Below are 7720 nucleotides of genomic sequence, written 5' to 3'. Positions count from 1 at the left end.
TTCACTAAGTTTAAAGGCTGGGTGGCATCTGTGGAAAGATTTCTGTCCATTAAACTCAGAAGGATTCAGATGGACAGAGGTGGTGAATTTATGTCAAATGCTTTTAGAGATTGGTTACAAAAGCGTGGCATTGGGCATAGAAAAACGAACGCCTTTTCCCCAGAGGAGAATGGCGTTGCAGAGCGAAAACACAGATCTTTACAAAATATGATGTTTGCCATGCTTGATGATGCTGATTTGCCCATGTCTTATTGGGGGGAGAGCATGCTCACCGCGTGTTATCTCCAAAATAGGCTCTTTCATCAAACAATAGGTACAACTCCGTACTTTAAATTGTTTCAGAAAAAACCCAAAATTGACCATTTGCATGTGTTTGGATCAAAAGCCTGGGTATTAATTCCAAAACAAATGAGAAAGAAGGGAGATCCTAAGACCAAACAGTTAGTGTTTGTAGGTTACCAGGAGCTGGGAAAAGGTTTCCGCTTTGCTGAAGGGACAAATGGCATTGTGATCTCCAGGAATGCCAATTTTTGTGAACATAGTGGCTGGAAGAGACTACATGCCAATACTGAGGTTTGGTTTGAACCTTCCCAGGAGCTTCATGACTCTGAAGGTAAACATAGAGAATCAGAGTCTGAGGGGGAGGAAAGTTCAGATAAGAGCTCTCAAGAAAGTGGAATTAGCCAGAGACCAGTTGCTAAGCAACAAAAGAGAGGTCGTAGTTCTGAGGAGGAAAGTGGGTCAGAAGAAAAATTTTCTCCCAGAAGATCTAAAAGACAAAACAAAGGAGTGCCTCCGGTGCGTTTTTCTCCAGATACTGCAAATGTGTTTAGTGTAATTGCAGAGCCCAAGAGTTTTCAGGAGGTGTTAAAGTTACCAAAAGAGGAGGCAGAGCTCTGGAAACAGGCAATGGAGGAAGAGATGTCCTCTCTGAATGAGCACAAGGTCTTTACACCAGTAGCAGCGCCTGAGGGGGCAAAGATTGTAGGCTGCAGGTGGGTGTACAAACTTAAACCTCTGGTGACAGGAAAGTACAAATACAAAGCTCGTTTAGTGGCTCAAGGATACTCTCAGAGGCCTGGAAAAGATTATGACGAGATTTTTTCCCCTACTGCTAAGGGGGACAGTGTAAGGCTGATTCTAACGCTTGGAGCAAAGAGAAAACTCCTGTTAAACCATTTTGATATCCAGACTGCATATTTACATGCATCAATATCAGAAGACCTGTATCTAGCCGAACCGCCTGGTTATGAGACAGGTTCCAATAGAGTGTTGAAATTAAACAAAGCTCTATATGGTCTCAAATAGGCTGCAAGATCTTGGAACAAATGTTTCCATGAGGCTTTAGTGTCATTTGGTTTCAAGCAGAGTACAGCTGACAATTGTGTTTATGTACGTGGTACAGGCAGTGATCAAGAGTTTTGTCTGATTTATGTAGATGATGTATTGTATGCTTGCAAAACAGATAAACAAACTAAAAGGTTTGCCAAGCAATTGTCCAGTAAGTTCAAAATGAAGGACTTAGGCCCGGTTAGGACATATTTAGGGTTGGAAGTGTGCTGGGCCCAAGATGGCAGCTGCCTAATTAGTCAGCAGAACAAAGTTAAACAACTACTGACTACATACGGGATGCAGGATTGCAAAGGGACAGTGGTGCCTATGGATCCAGGTTTCATAAAAACACTTCATATAGATGAGAGTCCTGAATTTGAACATCCTGATGTATATCATTCTGTAATTGGAAGTTTATTGTATCTAGCACAGTGGTCCAGACCTGATATTAGTTACGCAGTAGGCATATTAAGTAGATTGGTCTCAAAACCCACACTAAATGCCTGGAAAGGGGTAAAACAAGTTCTGAGATACCTCAAACAGACAATTGGCTATATGTTACAATTAAATTCTTCAGAGGATGAAATGTTGAGTTGCTACTGCGATAGTGACTGGGGAAATTTGCCAGATAGAAAATCTGTCACAGGACTAGTCATAATGGTCGGTGGAGCTTTAATCAGCTGGCGGTCACGCAAGCAAGACGTTGTAAGTGTGTCATCAACGGAATCCGAGTACGCCGCATTGAGTGAATTGTGCAACGAGGTGATTTATTTCAAGCATTTGTTAGCAGATTTAAATGTAAATTGTGGAGAACCAGTACGAGTTTACATTGATAATCAGGCTTGTATAACCTTAAGTAAAACAGAGGGTTTCAAATCACGTTCCAAACATATCTCTGTAAAATACCAAAATGTACGTTGCTCTGTACAAGACAATATAATCACATGTACTTATGTATCAAGTGAAGAAAATGTAGCAGATGTATTAACTAAACCATTGGCAAAGATAAAGAACAAGCAAATGTGCAAGGGTTTAGGTTTGCTGGAAAAATAATCTCCTACATAGGTGTTATTTGATGTTAATTGTCCAGCAGAATCTGTGAGGGGGTGTTCAGTTTCTGTTAATTGATTCTCATGAAAACTTACAGATTCTGGCTTCACACAAGTAACTCAAGGCAGTGTCAATTTACTCTTGGCAGAAAGCCAAGGTCTGCTTGACCTAGAAACTATACTTACTCTGATTGGTTAACGACCAGCACTCAACTCTGTTATCTAGGAGTGCTAGCACAGTTTGGGTTAGGTGTGTTAGGAGTAGGAGTGCTGTGTATGGTTAAGAGAGAGAGAGAGAGAGAGAGAGAGAGAGAGAGAGAGAGAAAGAAAGGATTTATTTTGCTTTGTTTCGTATGCAGAAACTCTGCTGGTTTTATTTTTCCTTTTAATAAATCCTGTAAATAGTTATTCTGAGTCTAGCTGACTAGTCATTTCCACCTCAACTAGCTTCTTCGCTGTGCAGGAAAACTCTGCTACGTTTGGGCTAAAGCCATTAGAGCTATGCCTGACACTTCAAAGTTCCATGTTTGGAACATCATCTAGGGTGATGAGGGAATGTCTCAGCTTAGAACGGTTTTGCCCGAGTCATGTGCAGAAGCAAAACTTCCCATCATGCCACAGTCATGTGCAGAAGCAAAGCTTCCCTTCATTAAGTGGGAAGGTATATCAGAGTCCTCAATGTGAGATATTCTATGTTCAAGAAAACAGAAGTTTTTAAAAAAGCCCTACAGACCTTTCTTGCTCCACACAAGGGAGGTTGGGGACACAGCAAGGGTGCTGCACGAAAGGATGTTCAAGCATGTCCACTTTTGTCTGCTGCTCAGAGTTACATGATTCACACAACCAAGTTAATGCCTGTAGCATTTAGGACAGGTGTCAGCAAACTTTTTCAGCAGGGGGCCGATCCACTGTCACTCAGACCTTGTGGGGGGCTGGACTATTTTGGGGGGGGGGGGAACAGAACAAATTCCTATGCCCCACAAATAACCCAGAGATGCATTTTAAATAAAAGGACACATTCTCCTCATGTAAAAACACGCTGAATCCTGGACAGTCTGTGGGCCGGATTTAGAAGGCAATTGGGCCGCATCCTGCCCCCGGGCCTTATGTTGCCTACCCATGATTTAGGACCTGGAGAGGAAACTTAACCCTACACACGCCCATGGTCCCAATGGAAATCACCTGCCAGAAGCTAATGGTTGCATGAAATGTGAGCTGCTCTTTGTACCAATGGAAGCTCCCCCCCCCAATTTTTTAATTGATTTTCCAAAAAAAAATTAAACAAACAAATCTCAGCCGTTTTTAAACCAATCTTAGTAACGTTGTTAAGTGACTTCCTCATATCCCCCTAGTTTAATTTCAATGTATATCATTTTAACGGTTTTCCAAAACCAATATTATAATAAAATTAACTTAATCTCTTAACATCTTTCTTTCTTTCTAATTTGGCATTAAACATATTAATTCATAACATTACATATTTAAATCCTAAGCCTATCTGATATTTGCAAGCTTCTCCAATTAAGTTAACTTGACATATTTAACTACCGTAAATAGTCTTTAAATTTTGTCCATTCTTCCTGGTACTCCTCCTCATTTTGGTCGCAGACTCTTCCGGTCAGGTCGGCTAGCTCTGAAAAGTTCATCATCTTCATCTGCCATTCTTCCACAGTTGGTAGTTCTTGCGTTTTCCACTTCTTAGCTAGTAATATTCGAGCAGCAGTTGTGGCATACAAAAATAATTTAACATCTTTTTGGGGCAATTCCAAACCTGTTATTCCAAGAAGAAAGGCCTCTGGTTTCTTTATAAATGTATATTTCAACATTTTTTTCAATTCGTTATAAATCTTCTCCCAGAAGTCTTTCACCTTGGGGCAGGTCACCACATATGATAAAATGTACCCTCTTTTTCTTTACATTTCCAACATAAATTATCTCTGTTGTGGTATATCTTTGCTAATTTTACAGGAGTCAAATACCATCTGTACATCATTTTCATTATATTTTCCTTTAACACCGTATATGCAGTGAACTTGGGAATGGAGTTGAGAGACGACCTAACCTGGGGAGAGAACAGCAAAGACCTGGTGAAGAGAACACAGCAGACGTTATATTTTCTGAGAATCCTCCGGAAAAACAATCTCTCAAAGGACCTGTTGATGGCATTCTACCATTGCCCTGTGGAGAGCGTACTAACTTATGGTCTGTGTGTGTGGTTTGGGAGCTGCACGGCCAGGGGAAAAACAATGCTATCCAGGGTTGTAAAGACTGCAGAGAGAATAATTGGGTGCACTCTTCCCACCTTAGATCAAATCTATGCTGCCAGGTGCCATAAGATAGCGGCAGAGATAGCACAGGATAGTACGCACCCCGGAAATGATCTCTTTCAGCTTCTGCCTTCTGGAAGAAGGTATAGGGTTATAAAGGCCAGGACTAGCCACCTGAGAAACAGTTTCTATGCAAATGCAATTCTGGTTCTAAATGCAGCATAAGGGGTCTCTATAGTATAGTGTATTTTAAAATGGGGTTTTAGAGTTTTTAGGGGGTTTTAGAATGTTTTATGTAGTTTTATGTAGTTTTATGTAGTTTTGTGGTAGTTTTATGTAGTTTTTATGTAGTTTTATGTAGTTTTTCAATTTCATTGTTCTGCATGGGACAATGACAATAAAGATATCGTATATCGTATATCGTATATATTGTATCGTATAACTTGTCTCCTTCCACAATCTTTCCCAGTCTTCAAACATTATATTATGTCCCACATCTCTTGCCCAATCTATCATCACTGATTTAACTTGTTCATCCTTTGTATGCCATTCCAACATTAAATTATACATTTTAGACAAATTTTTAACTTTAGAGTCCAACAACTCCGTTTCCAACTTAGATTTTTTTGAAGCAAAACCATTTTTTTAATCTAATTTGTACAATGCATTAATCTGGTGATAATGTAACCAATTTATCTTATCTTTAATTTGATCAAATGGTTTTAATTTATAACCTTCTTTGTCCTCCAATAGCAAATCTGAATATTTCAACCACTTGATATCCATATTTAGCTTTTTCTGGGCCTTCGCCTCCATTGGCGAGAGCCATCTGGGTATCTTCCTTTCTAAGAGATCTTTATATTTTATCCATACATTGTACAGAGATTTCCTAATTACATGGTTTTTAAAAGCATTATGGGCCTTTACTTTATCATACCATAAATATGCATGCCATCCAAACACATTGTCAAATCCCTCCAAATCCAAAACATCAGTATCTTCTAATTGTATCCATTCCTTAATCCACAAAGCGCCGCCGCTTCAAAATAGATTTTCAAATCTGGCAGGGGAAATCCCCCTCTTTCTTTAGAATCTGTTAGTAATTTATATTTAATTCTGGTTCCCCCCCCCCTGCCAGATGAATCTAGATAAAGCTTTCTGCCATTCTTTAAAACATTTCACATTATCTATAATTGGGATTGCTTGAAACAGAAATAACATCTTTGGCAATACATTCATCTTAACCACCGAAATCCGGCCCATTAATGACAATTTTAAATTTGACCATATCTCTAGATCTCTCTTAATTTCATTCCATAGTTTCTCATAGTTATCTTTATATAAATTTAGATTTCCCCCTGACAAATTCACTCCCAGATACTTAACTTTTTTCACAAAATCTAGGCCCGTCTTTTCTTGTAATAGTTTTATTTCATCATTATCCAGATTTTTCTCTAATACTTTGGTTTTGCTCTTATTTAAGTTAAATCCTGCTACCTATCCGAATTCCTGTATCAACTCCAGTGCTTTGACTGCACTGGAGTCTGGATCCTGTAATGACAGTACTAAATCATCAGCAAAGGCTTTTAATTTATATTGTTTGGATCCTACTGTAATACCTTTAATTTGTTCATCTTTTCTTATCATATTTAGCAAGACCTCTAGTACTGAAATGAACAACAGAGGGGGAAATGGACACCCTTGCCTGGTTCCCTTCTCAACTCCAATTTCCTCTGATACCACATTATTTATAATAATTTTAGCTTTTTGTTCATGATACCATTTAAAAAATCTTGAGCAATCCCCATACTTTCAAAATTGTGTAACATAAAACTCCAAGATACATTGTCAAAGGCTTTCTTTGCATCAATAAACATTAACATTGCTTTACAGTTCTTCCTTGCTTCCAACTTTTCCAAAATATCTACAACATTCCTGATATTGTCTTTCATGTGTCTTCCAGGCAGAAAACCTGCCTGGTCCTTATGTATATATTCAGACAGAACCTTCTTTAGCCTGTTAGCTAATATATTGACAAAGATTTTATAATCCACATAAAGCAGGGAGATTGGTCTGTAGTTCTTGACATTGTGTACCAATGGAAGCTTTTTTTGGCAGGACCACACAAGGGACGGTAGGATTAAGCTCTCCAATTCCCATGGTCTGGAGGCTGCTATTTGCATATTTAAAAACATGCATGTTGAGAATGTAAGAATAGCCCAACTGGATCAGACCAGTGACCCACCTAGTCTACCATCCTGTTCTCATGGTGTCCAAGCAGATGCCTGTGGGAAGCTTGCAAGCAGGACATGAGCACAATAGCACTTTCACCTCCTGCAGCTTCCAGCAACTGGTATTCAGATGCATTTCTGTTTCTGATCATGGGAGCAGAGCAGAGCCATCATGGCTAGTACCCATTAACAGTCTTCTCCATTAATTTGCCTAATCCAAGTTGGGCCATCACTGTCTCCTGGGGGAGCCATGCGATAGACTTGCTAAATATAGTTTCCATCCTCTCAAGTTCCCATTTTTGGAAGAAGGCAAGATGTCTGGCTAGGAATGCATAGTTACCCCTGTGAATTGCCAACATCAAGTCCACTGGGTGATGTTTGTTCAAATGAGGACTTCCCCCTTCCTACCTGCTGCTCCTTTTTTTGTTTTAAACTCTCCATTGCCCCAACACTGGCAAACAAAAACAACCAAATGCAACATAAAAGCAAATTCCATGCTGGGAATCATTAGGAAAGGGGACACCAATACAGCAACCAATATCCATTTATTGTTACAAATCTACAGTGTGATTGCACTTGGGATACTGTGCAGAGTTCTGATTACGGCACCTCGAAAAGGATATCACAGAGCTAGAAAAGTGCAAGCAAAATGATTAAGGAGCTAGAACAAAGGCAAGGGGGCAAACATGACAAAAGGTATATAAAATTAAGCATGGAATGGAGATAGTGGGCAGAAAGGAACTTGCCTCCCTCTTGTAAATACTAGGGCCCACCCAATGAAGCTGAATGTTGGAAGATTCAGCACAGACAAAAAGGAAGGATTTCTTGACAGAGCACATAA

The 7720-nt window shown here is 39.5% G+C and overlaps 1 long non-coding RNA gene across 1 annotated transcript; it reads left to right on the top strand.

Annotated features, from left to right (window-relative positions):
• The first annotated feature begins 561 nt into the window (after window positions 1-561).
• Window positions 562-2392, top strand: LOC310753680. The gene is made up of 2 exons (XR_014543443.1): window positions 562-999; window positions 1466-2392. It is a non-coding gene; the product is annotated as an uncharacterized lncRNA (long non-coding RNA).
• The last annotated feature ends 5328 nt before the right edge of the window (window positions 2393-7720 follow it).

Source organism: Podarcis filfolensis (genome assembly GCF_964270895.1).
Source record: "Podarcis filfolensis genome assembly, chromosome: W".
NCBI classification, from domain to species: Eukaryota; Metazoa; Chordata; class Lepidosauria; order Squamata; family Lacertidae; genus Podarcis; species Podarcis filfolensis.
Note: the sequence above shows the minus strand (reverse complement) of the source record. Positions and strands in the feature narration are given on the sequence as shown.